This window comes from Gopherus evgoodei, chromosome 3 (assembly GCF_007399415.2).
Source record: "Gopherus evgoodei ecotype Sinaloan lineage chromosome 3, rGopEvg1_v1.p, whole genome shotgun sequence".
NCBI lineage: Eukaryota > Metazoa > Chordata > Testudines > Testudinidae > Gopherus > Gopherus evgoodei.
The window spans coordinates 189,786,265-189,811,774 of NC_044324.1; the positions used below are offsets into that span (position 1 = coordinate 189,786,265).

The 25,510-nt window shown below is 43.7% G+C and overlaps 1 long non-coding RNA gene across 1 annotated transcript; it reads left to right on the plus strand.

Moving 5' to 3' along the window:
* The first annotated feature begins 136 nt into the window (after positions 1 to 136).
* On the plus strand, positions 137 to 25,353 carry LOC115649109. The gene is made up of 5 exons (XR_003999762.1): positions 137 to 486; positions 1,248 to 1,356; positions 2,286 to 2,496; positions 23,925 to 24,211; positions 24,951 to 25,353. It is a non-coding gene; the product is annotated as an uncharacterized LOC115649109 (long non-coding RNA).
* Positions 25,354 to 25,510: the final 157 nt, after the last annotated feature.

Sequence of the window (25,510 nt, forward strand, 5' to 3'; positions counted from 1 at the left end):
CTATTACTCCCTCTCCTGCCTATTAAATCCCTGCTGCCAGGCAGAATTTGCTCTGTATGAGCCAATAAGCTGCAATCACTTACAAATATACAGGATGGAAACAGTTTCTATTATTACTTCAGGTTATGACCTTAGACATGGCAAGAAATAAATCTTCCTATCTTACCTCAGGCTAATTCAGCATAAAGTATATGAGACAAGAATTTACAGTTCAATTTGCAGCTTGCTTATTGAAGAGCAACATATTCATTTCAGGAGCAGGCTCTAATTTTAGATCAGGATTGAAGGTGCTATGAAAACAAGAATGCTGCAATGAACAGTAGGGCTTTTCAAGATCAATCCAAGTATAGTTCTTGAACTACAGTACCCAAAAGATAAAAGGAACCATGGAAAAGGCTTTATTGTGGTAAACTGTACCCATTGCAGTGGTGAAATCGGACAATAGAAGCGAGGGAAAACTGTTTTTTCCAGGGATCACAGGGTATCGTAAGTCAATGCCACATTAATTACAGTATGTTGCTTAGCCATGGGATATTTAGGGACTGTGATAAATGAAATGTGTCTGTGTGGGGGGAGGCGGGGAGGCTCCCTCTTATGAACACCTAGCCAGCAGTTATAAAATCCCTCTTAGTAGTTGCTGTCTAGTTGTTCTACCGGTAAAGGGATAAAAAGTCTCACTGCTATGCATAGGTAAAGGAAATGAGTGAACACCTGGCCACAAGAGCCATGGGAAGGCTAGAACTTTTTAAAATTGAAATAAACACTCTCCTTTTGTCTGTCTGTGATTGATCTCCAGGGAGAGGCAGATAGGGTGTAGTTATGCTGTAGGAAGCTTGGGGCCAGGCATGAAAATCCTCATTTGCATATATAGAAACTACTCATTTGAAACACAGATATATAAGTAGATTAGGAAATGTCAAGGAAGATGCAATTAGGTTTATCTCTTTTTATTTCTTTATGGCTTGTGAACTCCTCTGTGCTAACCCCAAGTGCTTTTGTTTTGCTTGTAACCTTTAAGATGGACATCAAAAAAACTATTCTTAATGCTTAATCCTTGGTTTTTTTTAATGTAGCAAAAGCCTAAATTCCCAGGTGTATTTTTTTTTTAATTAATAAAATTTACCTTTGTTAAGAACATAATTGGATTTTTGTGTCTTAAGAGGTTTGTGCACATGTTGTTTAATTAGCTGATAGCAACAGCTAATTGCTTTTTTCTTTTCCTTCTTTCTCTGCTCTTCCTCGGACAGGGGGTGAAAGGGCTTGAGGGTACCTCACAGGAAGGAATTCCCAACTGTGCCTTTCTGGGTTCTCAAAGGAGTACTGCACTTGGGTAGTGGCAGCATCTACCAATCCAAGGTCAGTAAAAAGCTGTAACCTTTGGAGTTTAATACTAGCCTGGAGTGGCCAGTATTAATTCTTGAAGTCTTGCGGGCCCCCACCTTCTGCACTCAATGTGCCAGAGTGGGGAATCAGCCTTGACAGGGACCAGTAGAAATATGCAGATAGAAACCTAGGCTCCTAGGTGCTTTTGAAAGTTCCAGTACTAACTCCCACTGATTTCCCACTAGGCATCTATCTGCATCTTTAGACAACTAAATTCCTTAGAAATCTATTCCTTAATCCCTATAGGGTAAATCCTGCCTGGCTTCAGACAGAAGAAATCTGCAGGTGGCAATTGAACCACTGTCATTCCAAATGTGGCATACAGGAGTAGGGGAGGACACCCAGAAAGTCTGTGCTGTGCGCTGTACAACGCCCTTTGCCTAAGGGCTCTCTATAGGGCAGCACACTGGGTGTGGGTGGGGCCACAGGATCAACTGCTATATCTACCTTCTAGCATTCACTGTGGTAACAACATTGCATAAGGGCTCACGTAGATTCAGCCAGCTATTGGGATGCAGTAATCTTCATTGAGTGCTCCTCAGCTGCTCAGACTGGGAGGCGGTGGCTTACTGTTTTCCACACCCAGCTACTTGGGTTGCGCATTGTGCTCAGCATTCCTACTTACAAACAGTTAGAGACAAAAACTCTGAAATCCAAGTAGGCATACTATAATGTGTAGGCCCCTTCTTTAGGCACACCTCCCTTAGGGACTTCCAGATAATTCCCCCTAAGTGCAGGGTGCCCTCTTAAAGTAACCTTTTCTCATCATGCTTTTCTAGGGATGGTTATTTATATTTAGCAGAGCCTAGCAGCTGCAGTACTATAGTAGCCATTTTGCAATTGTCTGCTTCTTTCTCCTTCAGCTAGTAAGTACCTGATTTGTTTTCTCCTCCTTGTTGCAGAGAAATTGGTGCATCCCACTAGGAATGAAATAATGCTATGTGGCCTCTTGGTCTTTATCAGTGGGTTAGCGTGATGAGTTCCTCCTCGGTGCCACCTGGAACTGGGGTATAATTGAGCCCCGTGACCCCCAGTCTGGGGTCTCTTTCATGTTGTACTGCTGTGACAAGCTGCAAAGCCTTCCAGCCTGCACTCTCATCAGCATTCCTACAGGTAGGGACACACCCAGCTGAAGTTAAACGCAGGCTGTCTAGCCACCAGCTTCCCAGCCTGGGACCCCAGAGCATTACTGTCCTGCCCTGGTCAAATCTGGCCAGTATATGGGTTTAATACCTGGTTCACCACTCCCTCAGCGTGAAGAGAAAAATGAACCCCTGTAGTAACCAAGCAGAAAATTTTTCCCAAGCACTCCAATCAAAGCTTACTGGTTTAGATTAAAACAAAACAAGTTTATTAACTACAAAATAGATTTTAAGTGATTATAAGTGATAGCAAATGGATCAAAGCAGATTACCTAGCACAAACAAAAATGCAAACTAAGCTTAATATACTAGATAGATTAGATATGAATAGCAGATTCTGACCCTAACTGATGGTACAGGTGGACTTGTACATTCTTAAGCAGCAAGCTGCACTGTGTTACAGCTTAGAATCCCCCGGTGTTTCATACACAGGTTAGAAATCCCTTTAGTCTGGTTCAAGCACTTCCCCCAGTTCAGTCTTTGTTCCTCAGGTGTTTCCATGATTGTGTGGGGTGTAAAGAACTACAGATGATGTCACTCCCTGCTTTATATAGCTTTTGCATATGGCGGGAACCCTTCATTCAAAAGCTTGGTTCCCAGACCCATCTGTAGAAAAATATTGACATCCCAAGATGGAGTCCAGCATCATGTGGCCTGGTCATATGTCCATGTAGCATCTGAGCAGCCATCAATCAGACTGTCTGTAGCGTTCTCAGGAAGGCTTACCAGGAAGAAGATAAGCTTCTCCTGAGGCCTATTGTTCTTTAATGGCCAATTATCCTGAATAGGCACTTTACAACCAGCTATTTAGACTGAAATCTATCTTGTCTAGTGGGCATTATCCAGGTATAACTACATTTGAAATACAGATACATAGTCAATATTTGTATCTTCAGATACAAAAATGATACATGTGTACAAATAGGATAATAATCAGCAAATCATCACTTTGCCAATGATACCTCACATGACTTATCTTGCGTTATAGCATAATTATGATGCATTTTATCGTATCATAATAATAGCCTGATGAAGAATATGGGGTGCAGTGTCACAGTTAACACAAAGGTACAACCCCTGGACCCATGACAGTAGCACAAGTTAATTGCAAAGAAGGTACAAAAGCAGTCCAGTGCCTGCTGCTGCTGTGGCTGTTACATTCACACATTATCAGAGATGTAGGAAAATCAGGTACATCCCTTAGCTTCCTCTCAGAATTACTTCTCAAGCTAAGAGATGCTTCCTAGAATGGAGAAGGCACACCCCTTGGAGATACTTGGGAGACCTTGTCTACACTTGTGGTGGTGGGTAGGGCACATGTAGCTACATGCCACAGTGAAAGGCAGGCAGTATCCACACTTGTCTCTGTGATGCGAAGCTACACACGGCAGGAAAGGCTCCAGCAGCAGAGAGCTTCCAGAGCCTTTCCCTGCCACAGTGAAAGGCTCTGGAAGTGGGACGCTGCTGAAGCCTTTCCCTACTGCCTTCCCCCCACCAGAGTCTTTCACAATGGTGGGAAAAGGCTCTGGCAGCAGGTAGGTAGGCAGTGATACACTACACTGCTAAAAATATCAGTGTAGACATGGGAGGCATAGCTTGGGCATGTAGAGAGCTGCGTAGGGTATATCACCTAGGGTTCAGGCACGTAGGGCCTACTCACCTAAGCTGTTTCTTATCATCTACGCTGCTATTTATACCTATGCTAGCTAGGCATGCAGTGTGCATACTCTATGCGCTGCTTAAGTGTATATGTACATTCATTCAGCCAGCCAGCGTATTGTCACCCCTCTGCCTAGCTGTTGGGGCCTTGCAGGCCAGCTTCCTGTCAGAGAAGAAATCAGCGATACAGTCTGGGTATATTCTTAGTTCAATTTGTTTTATTTTATGTTGTATATACCAGTTCCCGAACAGCAGTGGTAAATAATCAACTCAGCTCCTTCAGGAATCTCAGCCCAAACACTAATGGGAGGTTTCCAGGGAACACATCTGTCTCATGAACTGACTCTAGTTAGAGAGACTAAGGCAGAGGGCAAACTCCTCCAAGATGAAAGTGCCCGTCAAAGCTAACAGTGCATAATTCCTTCAAAGAAATTTCTTCACTGCTCACACACTAAAAGAACCTATAAGATTGTGTAACAGCTCCATCTGGTGATTCTTGCTGTCATGGTATAATTCCCCACTCTGAACCTTAGCGTCTAAAAGATGAGGTAGCAGCATGAATTCCTCTAAGCTTAATTACCAGCTTAGAACCTGTAGTGCTGCCACCAACCAGGAATTCCAGTGCCTGGTACACTCTGGTCCCCCCAAGACCCACACCCTCTGGATCTTAACACAAGGAAAGTAAACCCTTTCCCCCACTGTTGCCTCTCCCAGTCTTCCCCTCCCTGGGTTACCCTGGAAGATCACTGTGATTCAAACTCCTTGAATCCTAAACAGAGAGGAAAATGCACCTTCCCCCTCCTTCTCTCTCCCGCTCCCAGACTCACCCTGAGAGAGACAGTAATCCTAACAGAGAGAAATTAGCCTCTCTCCCCCTTCCCTCCTTTCTCCCCACCAATTCCCTGGTGAATCCAGACCCTGTCCCCTGGGGTTTCACACCAGAATAAAAAATAACAATCAGGTTCTTAAACAAGAAACTTTTAATTAAAGAGAGAACAACAGTAAAAATTATCTTTGTAAATTTAAAATGGAATAGGTACAGGGTCTTTCAGCTATAGACACTGGGAATACCCTCCCAGCCTAAGTATTCAAGTACAAATTAAGATCCTTTCAGCAAAATATAAATTTGAACTCCTTCCAGCCAAATACACATTTGAACTCCTCCCAGCCAAATACACATTTGCAAATAAAGAAAACAACCATAAACCTAACTCGCTTTATTTACCTAGTACTCACTATTCTGAACTTATAAGAGCCTGTATCAGAGAGATTGGAGAGAAACCTGGTTGCACGTCTGGTCACTCTCAGAACCCAGAGTGAACAGCAACCAAAAACTAACTGCACACACAAAAACTTCCCTCCCTCAAGATTTGAAAGTATCCTGTCTCCTGATTGTTCCTCTGGTCAGGTGACAACCAGGCTCACTGTTCTTGTTAACCCTTTCCAGGCAAAAGAGATATGAAGCACTTTTGTTCTATTAACTCTTACTTATCTGTTTATGATACCTGCCATAACAATATTAACAAAGTATCAAAATGTACCTATCTACAGATAAGGTGACCAGACAGCAACTGTGAAAAATCGGGACGGGGGTGGGGGTGGGGGTAATAAGAGCCTATATAAGAAAAAGACCTAAAACTCGGGACTGTCTCTATCAAAATCAGAACATCTGGTCACCCTATTTACAGATATCATTTTTATACAAATCATTCTTGCAGTACTGTTCTAGTATCATGACAATTGAATGTCATCAATACAGTGTCCACAGTGATTTGTACATAACAGGATGACATAGACCTGTTTGCTAGATGTATCTGCAGCAGTCATGTGATTTGAACTCACTTCACTTTGCTCTCTGACCCTTCCTGTCTGACATACATGTGCAAACACCCCATCCTAACGGGTACTTATAATAAGTTAAGGTTCTCAAGTTTTACAGATCTGAAACTAGGTGCATAAAATTTGACAGACAAATTCAAAATTGGACCACTAACTTTGGCAGCCTAGTTTTAAAATGAATAACAATAAAGTAATATTTTAGAACCTCTAGAGTGATTTAAATCTTGAAAGCACTGTGCAAATATGAACTTGGTCCTGACCAAAACCAAAATTCAGCTAGATTTCAGTTTTTGAAAATATGTATCAATACTTTATGGGGGAAAAACTGAAAAAAGCATGAAAGCTTTTAAAAAAAACCCACCAATCCAATAATAGAAATGTCAGGAAATGTTCATTCAGAAAAGGCAAATCTTCAAAACATAAAATAAAACAAACACTGGGAAATATGGAAATGCAAAGTTCAGGTATCCCAAGCAATTTACAAAGCGTGGACCACTCTATTCTAATCTGGTCTTTGGTGAAGCAGTATGATAACCTAGAGTCAAGCACCAACCTAGAGTCAAGACACCCAATACACAATACTACAGTCAGATCTTGCAGCTGTGCAGAGCCCCACTGATGTCACAGGGCTCTAGTGGGTGTAAGGATTAAGGACTTCAGCCCTGACCCTGCAAAGAGAACTGTGGATTCAGGCTTTGAATTCCAAGCCACTGTGTGAATTCGGGCAACTCATTGAACCTCTGTGTCTCAGTTTCCCTATCTGTAAAAATAGTGACAATGATACTGACCCTCCCTTATAAGGTGCTTTGAGATCTACGGGTGAAAAGCTCAATATTATTGCTAGATATTATTTTTATTTTAAAAGTCCAATATCATTCTGTTATTTTGAATACAGTCATGAATAACTTCTAAATATGGTGTTCCATTTCTTTAAAATGGTTAAGATACTAGTTTTCATCCAGATCTTTAGGGAAAGAAACAGATTTGAAGATAGTTTGGATTTGGCTGACACACTTAGAGGGGAGTGACAAAAAAGTCTTAAAAGATTTTTTCCAAATGTGATTTACAGGTGTTGAAGAGTTAGCTATATCTCAAAAACTGCTTCTCCTGGCTTTCTTAAATGTGACTAAAACAGCCTTCTCAATCCACATGTACAAAATTGAAGACAGGATTACTTTTGAGTATTTTAAGGAGCTAATATTAAGTAAGTGGGCCCAGGGTCTCTTCATAGGCAGAAACATTTTAAGAAGTCCAACAAGCCACTGGAAAAACTATTATGTGGAAAAAGTAACATATGATATCATTTTTAACTAGTAGATGAGGCCATAAAATAGCAGACAAGGCAGCCATTTGATTCCACACATCTTTACTTAATCAATGTTGAATTTGTATAGTGACACTTCAGTGAATTTACTGTCCCAAAAGAATGCCTTTGAGTATTGCATCATCGCTAACCTTTAGTCCCTTTGAATACATTATAATTTTGACCCCTAGATATAATGTTCTGAAACATGACCATCTTGTAGAAAGTTAAAGGCTTACAACCTATCTAGAGGTACTGAGCACCAGGGCTGGCTCTAGGCACCAGCATTCCAAGCATGTGCTTGGGGCGGCTCTTCCCAAGGGGCGGCACTCTGGCCCTTTGGGGGCAGCTCTTCCCAAGGGGCGGCACTCCGGTTTTTTTGGTGGTTGTTTTTCGCTTGAGGCAGCAAAAAACCTGGAGCTGGCCCTGCTGAGCACTTGCAGCTTTCATTGCTCAGCATCTCTGACAATCAGGCCACTATAGTCTGTCTTGTCTTCCTAGTATTGCTCTTAGGTACTACAGTGATAAATGCAGGTAGACAGAAATAAAATAGACCCAATTTAATTGCAACTCACACAATCTAAGGCACCCTGCCTATTTCCTACCGAGGGCTCAAGGCATGAACCGGTCAATTTAGGCCTACATAATATTCCTGCCATAAAGTTCTTATTATTTATTCCACACAGTTTTGTCTGCAAATCAAAAATATATTAGCTGCTAGTTGTTGTTTTTTTTTAAATCACATGATTAGACTCACAGTAAATAAACTGATACGCATGCATTTTGATAGCAGTCTATCCAGTCCCATCACCATCTCTCTCTCTCTCACACACACACCCTTTGACATGTACACTTTGTGCAGGTGTGCAGGTTTACACTGAGGTTTCATGCTCTCTGTATGTGTATATATATCTCCTCAATATATGCTCCATTCTATGCATCCAAAGAAGTGGGCTGTAGCCCACAAAAGCTTATGCTCATATAAATTTGTTAATCTCTAAGGTGCCACAAGTACTCCTGTTCTTCATATGGTGTTAGGCTGTCTGGAAATGAGAAGATTTGGATTCTAGCAATTGAATGTTTCTATGAAATATTGTGGTTTCTGATTTGTGTGACTCCTACATATGTTTGCTTAATGACTTTTCTGAAATGAGATTAAATTGCTTGCAGGAGAAATTTGTTAAAGTAGCTTTATCCGTTGCTGTACTTTACATGACCTTGGATTGAATCAAAGAATCAGTGCCAAGTCTCGGGGGATGAGAAAATTGCATCTGGGGCCATACTTTCAGTCAGTGGAACATAGGATACAACCACAAACCCCCTCATTCAGGTTTACACTGGCATTTACATGTGCAATCAGGCAAGTGAACAAGTGAGTAGTTAAACATCTGTCTGCATGTGTAAACTGGACTCTTACAGATGCAGGAGAGTGTGTGTGCAACTCTGCATATGCCTGGGGTTGAAAATTTGCTAAGGTCAAACAGGCTTTGAGGAAAATGTTGACTGGTTTCATGGACTGCATCTCCAAATCATACTGAGTTAAGTAATAGCTGTTGGCTATTTTTAATATTTTGCCCCAACTGTTAACTACCATCAGACCTTTATCTAAATCATCTTACTAGTAATATACAATGATCAGAAAGTTGAAAAAGCTACTGGGGGGAAGCTGTTCTAGACTTGATTTTAACAAATAGGGAGGAACTCGTTGAGAATTTGAAAGTAGAAGGAAGCTTGGGTGAAAGTGATCATGAAATCATAGAGTTTGCAATTCTAAGGAAGAGTAGAAGGGAGTACAGCAAAATAGAGACAGTGGATTTCAGGAAGGCGGATTTTGGTAAGCTTAGAGAGCTGATAGGGAAGGTCCCATGGGAATCAAGACTGAGGGGAAAAACAACTGAGGAGAGTTGGCAGTTTTTCAGAGGGACGCTATTAAGGGCCCAAAAGCAAGCTATTCCAATGGTTAGGAAAGATAGAAAATGTGGCAAAAGACCACCTTGGCTTAACCACGAGATCTTGCGTGACCTACAAAATAAAAAGGTGTCATATAAAAAATGGAAACTAGGTCAGATTACAAAGGACGAATATAGGCAAATAACACAGGAATGCAGGGCAAGATTAGAAAGGCAAAGGCACAAAATGAGCTCAAACTAGCTATGGGAATAAAGGGAAACAAGAAGACTTTTTATCAATACATTAGAATCAAGAGGAAGACCAAGGACAGGGTTAGGCCCACTGCTCAGTGAGGAGGGGGAAACAGTAACGGGAGACTTGGAAATGGCAGAGATGCTTAATGACTTCTTTGTTTTGGTCTTCACTGAGAAGTCTGAAGGAATGTCCAATATAGTGAATGCTTACGGGAAGAGGGTAGGTTTAGAAGATAAAATAAAAAAAAGAGCAAGTAAAAAATCACTTAGAAAAGTTAGATGACTGCAAGTCACCAGGGCCTGATGAAATGCACCTAGAATACTCAAGGAGTTAATAGAGGAGGTATCTGAGCCTCTAGCTATTATCTTTGGGAAATCATGGGAGACGGGGGAGATTCCAGAAGACTGGAAGGGGGTAAATATAGTGCTGTCATAAACAGATAGCTAAGGGTTAATGTCTCTTTCACCTGAAACACCTGACCAGAGAACCAATCAGGAAACCGGATTTTTTCAACTTTGGGTGGAGGGAATTGTGTGTCTGGGGTCTTTTGTTTTCTCTCTCCCTGCTGTCTCTGAGCTTTGGAGAAGTAGTTCTGCTTTCTAATCTTTTGTTTCTAAGTGTAAGGACAAAGAGATCAGATAGTAAGTTCTATGGTTTTCTTTTCTTTGGTATTTGCATGAATATAAGTGCTGGAGTGCTTTGATTTGTCTTCTTTTTGAATAAGGCTGTTTATTCAATATTCTTTTAAGCAATTGACCCTGTGTTGTATCATCTTAATACAGAGAGCACATTTGTATGTATTTTTCTTTCTTTTTATATAAAGCTTTCTTTTAAGACCTGTTGAAGTTTTCTTTACTTCAGGGAAATTGAGTCTATACTCACCAGGGAATTGGTGGGAGGAAGAAATCGGGGAGATCTGTGTGTTGGATTGCTAGCCTGATTTTGCATTCCCTCTGGGGAGAATAGGAAAGTACTTTTTGTTTCCAGGATTGGGAACAGAGAGGGGGGAGTCTCGGTGTAGTTTCACAGAGCTTGTGTCTGTGTATCTCTCCAGGAGCACCTGGAGGGGGGAAGGGGAAAAGGATTATTTCCCTTTGTTGTGAGACTCAAGGGATTTGGGTCTTGGGGTCCCCAGGGAAGGTTTTTCAGGGGGACCAGAGTGCCCCAAAACACTCTAATTTTTTGGGTGGTGGCAGCAAGTACCAGGTCCAAGCTGGTAACTAAGCTTGGAGGTTTTCATGCTAACCCCCATATTTTGGACGCTAAGGTCCAAATCTGGGACTAAGGTTATGATATGGTGTAGCAGCGGGTGGGATCTAGACAGAATCCAGAAGCCAGTAGGAATATTATATTTTTCTTTTCTCTGCTAAGGGCTTTTTAGCAGAGAGAGAAACAGTTGGTTTTAAAAGGGAACCAGAGAGAATTTTTTTTTTCTGCTCTCTCTGGCAGTTTGTGGCTTGCATGTTAAGCAAGAAGCCATTACCAGACTGTTAAGGGTCTTTTGTCATGCAATAGCCCTCCCATTAGGAGGCAAGTTCCAGCACTATATGCATGCAGATAAAGTGGTTTTTCAGGTTTACTTAACATTGAAGATTAGCTAAAGGCACTGTTGCTAGGCAGACTTCAGGAGGCAACAGAGAGCCTGCAGTGCAGAAGATAAACACCGGAGGGCACCCCAACACAAGAAAACAGGAATCATGACTTCTAAGGCAAAAATTGAGGCCGAAGGGCAAATCAAAGAAGCTGAACACAGGCGACAACTGGAAATAAAACAAAAAGAGATGGAGATGAAAGAAAGAGAAGAACAAATCAAACAGGCAGCACACAAAAGAAAACTAGAAGAAGAAGAGTTCGCCCACCGAAGGAAACAAGAAGAAGAAGAGTTGGCCCACCGCCGAGAAATGGAAAAACAACAAAAAGAGAATGAAGAGAAGGAAAAACAGAGAAAACATGAACTGGAGTTGGCAAAAGCTGGGCTGCCTGTGCCAGCCAACCCTAACAACCCGGCGCCAATTATTGCTCCACAGCACAGAAAATTTCCCACCTACAAGGCAGGTGATGACACCGAGGCCTTCTTGGAAAATTTTGAAAGAGCCTGTCTTGGGTACAGCATCCCCGAAGACCAGTACATGGTAGAATTAAGGCCACACCTCAGTGGACCTTTAGCAGAGGTGGCAGCTGAAATGCCTAAGCTGCAAATGAATGACTATAAACTTTTTCAAACCAAGGCCAGATACAGGATGGGGATAACCCCAGATCATGCCCGTCGGCGCTTCAGAACCCAAAAGTGGAAACCAGAGGTGTCATTTCCCAAACACGCCTACTACATTGCAAAAAACTATGAGGCCTGGCTAACAGGAAACAACATTCAAACCTTGGAAGAACTGAACCTCCTCATACAAATGGAGCAGTTCTTGGATGGTGTTCCTGAAGACATCACACGGTACATACAAGATGGAAAACCCAAAGATATCGCTGAGGCGGGGGAGATTGGAGCCAAATGGATGGAACTGGCAGAAAGCAAGAAAGCTACTGTCAAGGGGAACGATTACCACAGGGGGCACACAGATCATAAACCCTACAACCGAGGACAGCCAAAAACCCCACATACCACCCAAGTAAAGCCACAGATACCCTACCCTTCAACCTCACCAGTCTCCAGTAACTCACCTCGGCCCAGTGACCCATCAGATGGAAGATGCTTTAAGTGTAATGAACCGGGACATATCAAGGCCAACTGTCCCAAGAACACCATGCGAGTGCAATTCATTACACCACCATCACACCAAAGATCCCCAGGCCCGGATGCCTCTCAAATACCCTTGGAGCGAAGGGAAAATTTGAGAGTGGGCGGAAAGAAGGTTACTGCGTGGAGAGACACGGGGGCACAAGTGTCAGCTATCCACCAATCCTTCGTTGACCCCAAATTCATCAACCCAAAGGCCAAAGTTACAATTTACCCCTTCATGTCACAAGCTGTAGACTTGCCTACAGCTCAACTGCCTGTCCAGTACAAAGGCTGGTCAGGAATGTGGACTTTTGCAGTCTATGACAATTATCCTATCCCCATGCTACTGGGGAAGACTTGGCCAACCAGGTGAGGCGGGCCAAGAGAGTGGGAATGGTTACCCGTAGCCAAACCAGGCAAGCTTCCAGACCCATTCCTGTTCCTGAGCCGTCCACAGAGGCCCCGTCTGTGTTACCAGAGACCCAGACAGAGGTAGTGGACCCGGATTCCATGCCTACCACTGAAACAGCCACAGCATCTCCAGTCCCAAGCCCGGAACTGGAACAGCAACCAGCACCAGCAAGTGCAACCACATCTTCAACCTCAACGCCAGAGGGCGCTAGCGAGCCAGAACTGGCAGAAGCACAAGACAGCCATACCCAAAAGGCTCAGCCAGAGCCTGAAATACCCTCAGGTGCACCAGCGGAGAGCGGTTCACCAGCAACGGAAACAACCCCATCACCTACATCGCTTCCAGAGGGACCAAGCCCAAGTCCACAGTCTGAGGAAGAACTGGTGACCCCAGCCTCAAGGGAACAGTTCCAGGCTGAGCAGGAAGCAGATGACAGCCTTCAGAAAGCGTGGGCGGCGGCACGGAGCACCCCACCGCCTCTCAGCTCTTCTAATCGATCCCGGTTTGTTATAGACCAAGGACTTTTATACAAGGAAATTCTTTCTGGTGGACACCGGGAAGAATGGCAGCCGCAAAAACAGTTGGTGGTTCCAACTAAGTACCGGGGGAAGCTCTTAAGCTTAGCCCATGATCATCCCAGTGGGCATGCTGGGGTGAACAGAACCAAGGACCAGTTGGGGAAGTCCTTCCACTGGGAGGGGATGGGCAAGGACGTTGCCAAGTATGTCCGGTCTTGTGAGGTATGCCAAAAAGTGGGAAAGCCTCAAGACCAGGTCAAGGCCCCTCTCCAGCCACTCCCCATAATTGAGGTCCCATTTCAGCGAGTAGCTGTGGATATTCTGGGCCCTTTCCCAAAAAAGACGCCCAGAGGAAAGCAGTACGTACTGACTTTAGTGGACTTTGCTACCCGATGGCCAGAAGCAGTAGCTCTAGGCAACGCCAGAGCTAACACTGTGTGCCTGGCCCTAACAGACATCTTTGCCAGGGTAGGGTGGCCCTCTGACATCCTTACAGATTCAGGGTCTAATTTCCTGGCAGGGACCATGGAAAAACTGTGGGAAACTCATGGGGTGAATCACTTGGTTGCCACCCGGTACCACCATCAAACCAATGGCCTGGTGGAAAGGTTCAATGGAACTTTGGGGGCCATGATACGAAAATTCATCAACGAATTCTCCAATAATTGGGACCTAGTGTTGCAGCAGTTGCTGTTTGCCTACAGGGCTGTACCACATCCCAGTTTAGGGTTTTCACCATTTGAACTTGTGTATGGTCACGAGGTTAAGGGGCCATTACAGTTGGTGAAGCAGCAATGGGAGGGGTTTACGCCTTCTCCAGGAACTAACATTCTGGACTTTGTAAGCAACCTACAAAGCACCCTCTGACACTCTTTAGCCCTTGCTAGAGAGAATCTAAAGGATGCTCAGGAAGAGCAAAAGGCCTGGTATGACAGACATGCCAGAGAACGTTCCTTCACGGTAGGAGACCAGGTTATGGTCTTGAAGGCGCAACAGGTCCATAAGATGGAAGCATCATGGGAAGGGCCATTCACGGTCCAAGAGCGCCTGGGAGCTGTAAACTACCTCATAGCATTTCCCAATTCCTCACTAAAGCCTAAAGTATACCATGTTAATTCTCTCAAGCCTTTCTATTCCAGAGACTTACAGGTTTGTCAGTTTACAGTCCAGGGAGATGATGCTGAGTGGCCTGATGGTGTCTACTACAACGGAAAAAAAGACGGTGGCGTGGAAGAGGTGAACCTCTCAACCACCCTGGAACGTCTGAAGCGGCAACAAATCAAGGAGCTGTGCACTAGCTTCGCCCCATTGTTCTCAGCCACCCCAGGACGGACTGAACGGGCATACCACTCCATTGATACAGGTAATGCTCACCCAATCAGAACCCCACCATACCGGGTGTCTCCTCATGCCCAAGCTGCTATAGAACGGGAGATCCAGAACATGCTACAGATGGGTATAATCCGCCCATCTACCAGTGCATGGGCATCTCCAGTGGTTCTGGTACCCAAACCAGATGGGGAAATACGCTTTTGCGTGGACTACCGTAAGCTAAATGCTGTAACTCATCCGGACAACTATCCAATGCCACGTACCGATGAGCTATTGGAGAAGTTGGGACGTGCCCAGTTCATCTCTACAATAGACTTAACCAAAGGGTACTGGCAAGTACCGCTAGATGAACCTGCCAAGGAGAGGTCAGCATTCGTCACCCATGCGGGGGTGTATGAATTCAATGTCCTTCCTTTTGGCCTTCGAAATGCACCCGCCACCTTCCAGCGGCTGGTAGATGGTCTACTAGCTGGACTGGGAGAATTTGCAGTTGCCTACCTCGATGATGTGGCCATTTTTTCAGACTCCTGGCCCGAACACCTACTACACCTGGAAAAGGTCTTTGAGCGCATCAGGCAGGCAGGACTAACTGTTAAGGCCAAAAAGTGTCAAATAGGCCAAAACAGAGTGACTTACCTGGGGCACCAGGTGGGTCGAGGAACCATAAACCCCCTACAGGCCAAGGTGAATGCTATCCAAAAGTGGCCTGTTCCAAGGTCAAAGAAACAGGTCCAATCCTTCTTAGGCTTGGCCGGATACTACAGGCAATTTGTACCACACTACAGCCAAATCGCTGCCCCATTGACCGACCTGACCAAAAAGACCCAGCCAAATGCAGTTAAGTGGACTGATGAGTGTCAAAAGGCCTTTACCCAACTTAAGGCAACACTCATGTCTGACCCTGTACTCAGGGCCCCGGATTTTGACAAGCCATTCCTAGTAACCACAGATGCATCTGAGCGTGGTATAGGAGCAGTGCTCATGCAGGAAGCAACAGATCACAACTTCCATCCTGTCGTGTTCCTCAGCAAGAAACTGTCTGAGAGGGAAAGTCACTGGTCAGTCAGTGAAAAGGAATGCTATGCCATTGTGTATGCCCTGGAAAAGCTACGCCCATATGTTTGGGGACGGCGGTTCAAACTACAAACTGACCATGCTGCACTAAAGTGGCTTCATACTGCCAAGGGGAACAACAAGAAACTTCTTCGTTGGAGTTTAGCTCTCCAAAATTTTGATTTTGAAATTCAACACATCACAGGAGCTTCTAACAAAGTTGCTGATGCACTCTCCCGTGAGAGTTTCCCAGAATCCAGTAGTTAAAAAGTGTTCTTAAAATGTAAAAGTCTGTTAGTTATATACTTAGGGGTATATGTAAAGGCGCATGTGTTGTATTAATCTGTTTATTTTCAAGTTCTAGAAGGAAATTGCCGCCAGTGAGCTTCCCCACTGTCTGCAATTTGGGGGGAGTGTCATAAACAGATAGCTAAGGGTTAATGTCTCTTTCACCTGAAACACCTGACCAGAGAACCAATCAGGAAACCGGATTTTTTCAACTTTGGGTGGAGGGAATTGTGTGTCTGGGGTCTTTTGTTTTCTCTCTCCCTGCTGTCTCTGAGCTTTAAGTGCCCATCTATAAAAAGGGAAATAAAAACAACCCAGGAAACTACAGACCAGTTAGTTTAACTTCTGTGCCAGGGAAGATAATGGAGCAGGTAATTAAAGAAATCATCTGCAAACACTTGGAAGGTGGTAAGGTGGTAGGGAATAGCCAGCATGGATTTGTAAAGAACAAATCGTGTCAAACTAATCTGATAGCATTCTTTGATAGGATAACGAGCCTTGTGGATAAGGAGAAGCGGTGGATGTGATATACCTAGACTTTAGTAAGGCATTTGATACGGTCTCGCATGATATTCTTATAGATAAACTAGGAAAGTACAATTTAAATGGGGCTACTATAAGGTGAGTGCATAACTGGCTGGATAACCGTACTCAGAGTAGTTATTAATGGCTCCCAATCCTGCTGGAAAGGTATAACAAGTGGGGTTCCGCAGGGATCTGTTTTGGGACCAGCTCTGTTCAATATCTTCATCAACTATTTAGATGTTGGCATAGAAAGTACGCTTATTAAGTTTGCGGATGATACCAAACTGGGAGGGATTGCAACTGCTTTGGAGGACAGGGTCAAAATTCAAAATGATCTGGACAAATTGGAGAAATGGTCTGAGGTAAACAGGATGAAGTTCAATAAAGATAAATGCAAAGTGCTCCACTTAGGAAGGAACAATCAGTTTCACACATACAGAATGGGAAGAGACTGTCTAGGAAGGAGTATGGCAGAAAGAGATCTAGGGGTCATAGTAGACCACAAGCTAAATATGAGTGAACAGTGTGATACTGTTGTAAAAAAAGCAAACGTGATTCTGGGATGCATTAACAGGTGTGTTGTAAACAAGACACGAGAAGTCATTCTTCCGCTTTACTCTGCGCTGGTTAGGCCTCAGCTGGAGTATTGTGTCCAGTTCTGGGCACCGCGTTTCAAGAAAGATGTGGAGAAATTGGAGAGGGTCCAGAGAAGAGCAACAAGAATGATTAAAGGTCTTGAGAACATGACCTATGAAGAAAGGCTGAAGGAATTGGGTTTGTTTAGTTTGGAAAAGAGAAGACTGAGAGGGGACATGATAGCAGTTTTCAGGTATCTAAAAGGGTGTCATCAGGAGGAGGGAGAAAACTTGTTCACCTTAGCCTCCAATGATAGAACAAGAAGCAATGGGCTTAAACTGCAGCAAGGGAGATTTAGGTTGGACGTTAGGAAAAAGTTCCTAACTGTCAGGGTAGTTAAACACTGGAATAGATTGCCTAGGGAAGTTGTGGAATCTCCATCTCTGGAGATATTTAAGAGTAGGTTAGATAAATGTCTATTAGGGATAGTCTAGACAGTATTTGGTACCGCCATGAGGGCAGGGGACTGGACTCGATGACCTCTCGAGGTCCCTTCCAGTCCTAGAGTCTATGAGTCTATGAATCAGTAGGTCCAGAAGGTATCTAAATCAAATTATTTCTGTGTCTGCTTTTAGGAACTTTGTAAAAGTACAGTCTTATAAGGATACATTTCACTAATTCTATTTATTGAATCAGATATTTATTGAGAATAATACAATTCTAAAATTTGAGTTGTTGCACTCTTGTATCCTAAAAATAATTAAATTGATTTAAACCAAATTAATAAAATACTTGCTTCTAAGATGACATGGTTTGTGCCACATCTGAGTCCAGAAATTTGAGGGACAAACTTATAAACCTTTTACATGTGTGTTTTTTTAAAGGAAATGTTCAGAGACAGACTGTAATGGCATTCATGGGTACCATTATAATTACTATTCTGTTCTGCATTTCCATGAATTAATTTTGTCCTCCATTATGTTCCAGGTGTCTCAGGCATTTACGTGTGTTAAAGGAGAGAGCTGTATTAATGCTTATGTCTCACGAAATAAATGTTATGCTCTTCATGCAACTACATGCATCTGGGTACGGCTTCAGCTATAAAAGGCTACATAACTGTCAGCTATAAACAAATAGTCCAATAACGCAAGCACTTTTGTATCAGGCATGGTACTTACTACTGTGAATAGCCCTATTGAAATCAATGGGATTACCCGGAGTAATACACAGCAGAGCTCCCATTGACTGCAATGGGCATACCATGCATAGTGCTTGCAGAATCAGGCTATCAATGTTCAGCATTGTACACTAGCCTAAAATAACACCAATAATTAAACTGCAGCGTTTAAGGAAAAATTCAAGTCCCCAGTGGAACACTCTGCTGTTTCTCCATATGAGGCAGCATTATTGCTGGCCTGACTAATGTGAGCAGGGATCATTTTCTGAGAACTATGCTGTTGTACAAGTATCTCCAGGTATCTACTGTACAGCTTGGTTCCCCCACCAATAGAGCCCTGTGCGGATACAAAACTTGTATTCGCATCTGATCCATGATCCACAAAAGTTGTCCGCGGATATCTCTGTATCCATGGATGCAGATATCCACAGGTATCTGTGGATTTGTAGGGCTCTACTAACAACTCCACAGGACATCACACAGCAGTAACGCCAAGTGCCCACCCCCAAACACCCACCTCCCACTTCTTCCCCAGACCTTCTGTCCCATCACTGCTCCACCCCTCTGTAGCCAGGAGGCTACAATCCTAGGCCCTTGTATGCAGTTCTGCACTCTCAGTGGGAGGGCTCAGACACCCCTATGCAGCTGCAGTGGCCCTAATGCACGCAGGTCCAGCAGGACAGACAGTGGCAACTACTCTCTTTGAAGCACCCACCCTTGCCACCCACTAATTTAAAGTGCAACCACACCTCTTCCAAAATAGGGCTTGGCTCACTCCCTTCTGGGAGTTGTAGTTTACCTCCTCTGTCCAAGCAACCTGGGGACTGCAACTCCTAGCATGCCCAGGGGCTATTACCACATATTGCAGTCCGCTGCGTGATTCAGAGAGCCGAGCTGGAGCCTCAGGGCAGGCTGACAGCCACTCTGTTCAGGTGAGTGTGTGCTGCAGAGCCCTGCATGAATACAAAATTTGTATCTGCATTCAAGCTGCGATCTGCAAAAATGGTCCACAGATATAAAGTGGATATCCGCAGATTTGCAGGGCTTTATTCATTAGAGCAGGGAATAATGATGATTAGTTTCTTTTAAACCATTTTGAGATCTACAAATGAAAAGTGCTATATAAATGTTAAATATTGTTCCTCCATCTTGAATCCTAGAAGATGGTGAGGCATCTTCAATTTACAGGGACAGTACTCCAAAGATACAAAACTAGCCACATATCCTGTTAGCATCAACCAGGTTTCAATATCATGGCACCTAACTCATTTCTATCCCTAGCATGGCCTTAAAAGCTACACAGATATGTTGCAACTGAAGTGAAAATGGTAAAGAATGAAGAAATTCATGGCACAGCAAAGCAAGCCCACACAAGTCAGCTACCATGACGCAACACAACTGGACATTCAAACACAATAGGCACAAATTAAGAGCTCATGAAAAATACGATTTTACTAGAAATGGCCATGATCAGTCAGTGGTGGCACAAATCCCCTCTGAGAGGATGATTTTTTAAACTGTTTTTCAGTGTCCCTGAAACAGTACAGTGCTTCAGGCCATTCTGATAACATTGCCAGCTTGTCCTGCTTTAATAATCTACTTGTAAAAACTCAATGGGTCAGATGATTTGGGTTTTTATTTCAATTGCTTTGGAGAACATTCATAGTTGCAGGTGCATAATAAGTTTTTCTTATTGCTGTTTTAAAACAGTTAAAAAGCTCTTTTACCTAAAGGGGAGGTAAAGTTTGTATTAGAGTGTCTGTGATGATAATTAATGAGCTCCACAACCAGCACCGAGAAAGATCCTGAATGAGATTTTCAAAAGTGACTAGGGATTTTGGATACCTTTGTGTTTGGGGCTCAGCTTGACACACCTTAAACAGGGACCTGATTTTCAGAAAATGTCGAGTACCAAGGCTTTTTATCTGGATCTGACTGATACTGATGCATGCAGAGGGCTCTGGGACAGACTCCCAATGGTCAGTGCAGGTGACAGGGACTGGCTGGAGCTACCTCTCACTGTGGCCGAGCTCTCAGAAGCCCTCCATCTCATGCCCACTAATAAATCTCTGGGCATAGATGGGCTGACCATGGAGTCCTTCCAGGCCTTCTGGAATGTCCTCAGCCTGGACCTTGTTGTCTGGCCAACTTCTTAAGGAGCGGCATGCTCCCCATTGTGCAGGTGAGCCGTGCTCACCTTGCTACTGAAGAAAGGGGACCTCTGCAACCTTAGGAATTGGCGTCCCATCTCGCTCCTCAGCATGGACTACAAAGTCATACCAAAGGCCATCTTGCTGCAACTGGGGTCTGTATTGGTGGACTTGGTCCACCTCGACCAGACCTATACCATCCTGGGCCATACCATCTTCGATAACCTTTATTTGGTCCAGGACCTCATCAAGCTTTGGTGTAGGGATGGTCTATCATTCGCCCTCCTGTCCCTGGACCAGGAGAAGTCATTTGACAGGGTGGATGACAGGTATCTCCTGGGCACTCTGGGGGAGTTTGGCTTTGGGCCCCAGTTTGTGGATTTTCTCCAGGTGTTGGACACCTCCATGGAGCATTTGGTCAGCTCAACTGGACCCTGACTGGACCTGTCAGCTTTGGGCGAGGGGTACATCAGATGTCCGTTGTCTGGCCAGCTGCACACTCTAGCCATCGAGTCCTTCCTCCATCTCCTCCATAGGAGGAGGACGGGGTTGGTGCTCTGTGAGTCAGAGTTCCAGGTTGTCCTATCAGTGTATGCTGATGATTGGGTCCTGGACCATGAGGAGCACAGCAATCTGGTGCAGGTGGAGGCTTACCAGGCAATTTACTAAATGGCCTTCTCTGCCCAGGTTCCCTGCCACCTGCACTTCAAGCCATTCCATGGAGTGCTGTTCCACTGCTCTATCTCAGCATTTACCTTTCTGCCACACATCCTTCTCTGCTGGAGAACTGACAAGATTTGGAGGGCACACAACTAAATTTAGAGGCAGATAAAATTGCTATTAAAAGATTGATGAAGGCATGTACAGTTTCTAATTCTATTAGAGGAACCAAGATGAAAAACCTGTGTTGGATCTACATCTCCTCTGCTTGGCTTCAGCCAGTTAACCCAGTCTTGTCTTCTCTTAGCTGGAAGGGCTGTGGTCAGATCATTAGCTGACATGTGGTAGCTGTGCACAAGCTTCATTCAATTTGCTCAGTATTTCAATAGTTTCCCTCTGTGGTAACTGGCATACAACTAATGTTTTTCTGTTTGGAAAGCTGCTCTCTGTTTCTTTGACTAGTCCCTATCTGATTCCCTGGGCCTGATTCAGTGAGTGAGAAATGGTGCCAGATCTGAATTGTAACATTTTATCCTCACTCTGCACTGATGTTCATGAATATGCAAGATGTAGCACAATAATAATTGGAGATATACCAATTCCTACAACTGGAAGGGACCTTGAAAGGTCATTGAGTCCAGCCCCATGCCTTCACTAGCAGGACCAATTTTTGCCCCAGATCCCTAAGTGGCCCCCTCAAGGATTGAACTCATAACCCTGGGTTTAAGCAGGCTAGTGCTCAAACTACTGAGCTATCCCTCCCCCCAACAGTTAGCCAGGGCCTCAGTGGGCTTCTGATTATGGCAGCTACAAATCCAATTACCTGTAAATAGCAACTAACAACTTTACCCTGCACACTGGATATCTCTGTGCTTGGAACACAGACTTAATGGTGCCAGGGCTCCAGGCCTGGCACTTCAGAGCCCCGGCACCTCTGGGCCTGTCCTGTCCGTTATGAAAGTAAAACAAATTGCTTGAGTCCCAGCACCTCTTTCATTACACATTAAGCACTGTTGGATCATTCTAGTAATGGAGAAACTGTGCGCTTTTTGGAATGAAAAATATGCTGAACATATCATGGTCTGGACTCAAGCACACTGAAAGAGAAGGATCAATTGGCCCCAAATCTCTGTATGTTCCCCCACATTAATTAAAAATTTAATCAGTCCTTGTCTATTACAAACTCAAGTAGATTTCTCTTCTGTAGCCCGGTCCAATCAATGGTGGGTTAGTGTATTTTGTCTGGTTGAGGGTTTTATGCATTTTAATTGTATGTTGTTTGTTCTATATTTTGTGCATTGATTAAAACTACATTGCTGCTATTTCCCTAGAAATAGTAACAATGCATCTCAGGATTTACATGCATGTAGTAGTAACTCTTTGATTTATAAATAAATATGTTTATTTCTTTTCTTATGTTAATAAAAAAATTGAATTGAAAAGCCTTGAAAAATGTTCAGGCAAATATACAAAAACACGAACAATAATACAATCTCATGAAGATCTTGGAAAAATGAACGTGAACTAGTTGGGGTAAAAAACATTGTTCTGTAGATTGAAAACTGGCTTAAAGGCCATAAACATTGATTGTAGTGTACTCACACTATGGATGAATTTGGCTGTTGGACTGTAAATAGAATGGTGAATGACTAAAGAAGAGAGTGAGTTCCTGCAATATCTGGCAGCAAGGCAAGATGACAACAGCATAGCAGAAGGGACTATTGGCCTCCAGACTCTTTACGGAGATTCTGCAGTGAATGATGTATTACTTAGGGAGTATGATAGTTTATTTTGTTTGTTACTGTTCTGAACCTTTGTACACCCCTTGCACAGGTGTGAATAATGACACAAGGGGCAAGGCAATGGAGAATCAGACCCTCCATATCTTGCCTTAAAATTAGGCACTAACATTTTAAAGTTGTAGTACAAAATAAGGCCCTAATTCTGCAAACAATTAGCCAAGTGAATAACTTTATTCATGGAGAACAATGCCATTCAACTCCACAGTACTACTTACATGGGTAAAGTTACTCACATGCATAAATGTTTGCAGGATCGTTTTTTGAAGGAGCAACCCCCAGAGAGACCAACAAAATGAGTATCAGGCATGAAATTTGTTATAAAAATATGTGAACCTGCATCTCCATAACTGAAAGGCCAAAAGAACTCAAGAGTGATACATATATAGTAAAACACAGTAGAGTGAATAAGGGAACTTAAGAACACCTTTATGAACCAATCAAAATGCCGAGAGCTTGGATCATTGGTTTAGAAGTGATAGTGAAGTATATCTCAGGCAAATTTCTGAATGTTCCTTTCTACATTTTCTTTCTCCCCGTAGAAAGGAACATGCAAAACCATAAATTAGCAATTCAACTGTAAATGAGCTACGGTATTTACAATATATGGATTGAAACAGAGTTGAAATTCCTCTTCCATACTTTTGGTGGAGAGAAATCAAAAACAAACCACACACCACACACAACAACCTGTGACCAGTATAGTTAAGGACAATAGGAAGGAGTTTAAGTATACTGGGAATCAAAGGAGTTCTAACAGGTATTGGTCTATTACTAGATAGAAATGATGGGATTATTAAAAATGCAAAAGTATTCAGTTACTATTTTTGTTCTGTACTTGGGAATAAACAGATGATGTAGTCATCATATGATGATGATAACACTCTTCCTGGGCTATTAGCGTATCAGAGAGATGTTAAACAGCAGTTACTAAAGTATAAATCAGCAGGTCCAGAGAACTTGCATCTGAGATTTCTCCAAGAGCTGACTGGTGAGCTTGCTGAACCATTAATGTTGATTTTCAATAAGCCTTAGAACACTGGGAAGCTCCAGAAGACTGGAAAAAAGCTAATTCCAGTGGATGTTTGTGGCACTCTGTACCTCAGAGTAGCACTCTTGCACCCCTATATTCGCCCTGGAGACGGGGATATGATTATGATGTTTTGTACGAAGTGTGCCTTGTGAGATATTTTAAAAGTTTTGAACAATTGAACATTCTGTAACCCTTCTGCCAGATGGAGCCAGCAGCAACCAGGACTGTTTTCAGTATCTAGGGGTGTTCCTTTCCATTGATGCAACACAGAACCAGCTTGAGCCCCGCCCAGTAACCTTGGAAAATTACGCACCACCCATGAGCGGACTTTAATGACTACACCAGAACCCGACCCTGAAACCTCACTACTCATGAGGAAGACTGATGAGCATGATGGCCTCTTTTTTTCTGCTCCTCCTGGAAGAGGAAGGTGACTGTAGCTCATGGGAGTGGCCAGCAGACAAGTTGAACAGAAAAGACGTTGCACAGGTAAAGGAACAATTAAGAAGCGAGGGTCAAGAATGGGGTGTAATGGGTTGGAACTGAACCAGGGTTACATAAATTAAAAAAAAAAAAAAAAGAGGCATGAGCTTACAGTATTTTCTTTTCTGAAAATCTCTTGACAGCTCAACAAATGTCTTTGTAGAGGCCCTGGAGGCCCTGGCTGGCATTGCATCAGACAGTGAAGATAAATCAGGTCCAACACTGGTACCAGGGGCGGCTATAGACATTTTGCTGCTCCAAGCATGGCAGCATTCCATGGGGGGTGCTCTGCCGGTTGCCGGTCCTGCTGCTCCGGTGGACCTCCCGCAGGTGTGCCTGCGGAGGGTCCGCTGGTCCTGAGGCTCCACCGAAGCCACGGGACCAGTGGACTCTCCGCAGGCATACCTGCGGGAGGTCCGCCAAAGCCGCGGGACCAATGGACCCTCCGCAGGCACGCCTGCGGGAGGTCCACCGGAGCTGTCTGCCGCCCGCCGCCCTCCTGTTGACTGGCAGAGCACCCCCCCATGGCATGTCACCCCAAGCGCATGCTTGGCGTGCTGGGGCCTGGAGCTGCCCCTGACTGGTACAAATCATTGATGAGGACACCAAGGATGATGGCTATTTGAAATTAAGGAGGACCCTTGGCATGGAACTAACAGAGCCAGTGTCACATCATAAGCTTAAAAAAGTCATGGAAGTCTATTGTCTGTGCTGCTGTTTATGCTGTCCTTATTCACTACCTTAGGGAGAAGCTTTTCAAAGATGGTGATGGCTGTATCATAAGAACCAGCATCATGACTGTGTGACTTGGACTTCAGAGGATATATGCTTCAAGCTCTGGGTGCTGACCTGTGTTTAGAAAGGTTATTAAATGTTGTTATTGCCATAGGTTATGCTTCGCGATGTCTGAGCCTAACCCAGGAAAATTTTGCACAAAGAATGACCTTGGTAAATGCTGTGCAAAGTACTCGAGCCCCTGACAGTGTTTTAAAGAAAATGACCACACTGGAGGATACCGCTTAGCACGTTATATTGACCATCTGGTCTGCACAAAAAAAGGTTACAGAATCTTGCTTAGGAAAAAGAATACACCTCTACCTGGATATAATGCTGTCCTCAGGAGCAAAAAAAAATCTTACCGCATTACAGGTGAAACCATGTTCTCGAACTTGCTTTGATCTGCCGGAGTGTGCACCCCCCCGAGCGCTGATTTACCACGTTATATTCGAATTCGTGTTATATCAGGTCACGTTATATCTGGGTAAGATACAATTGCAAGAAATTTAAAAGGATTATGTTAGAGAA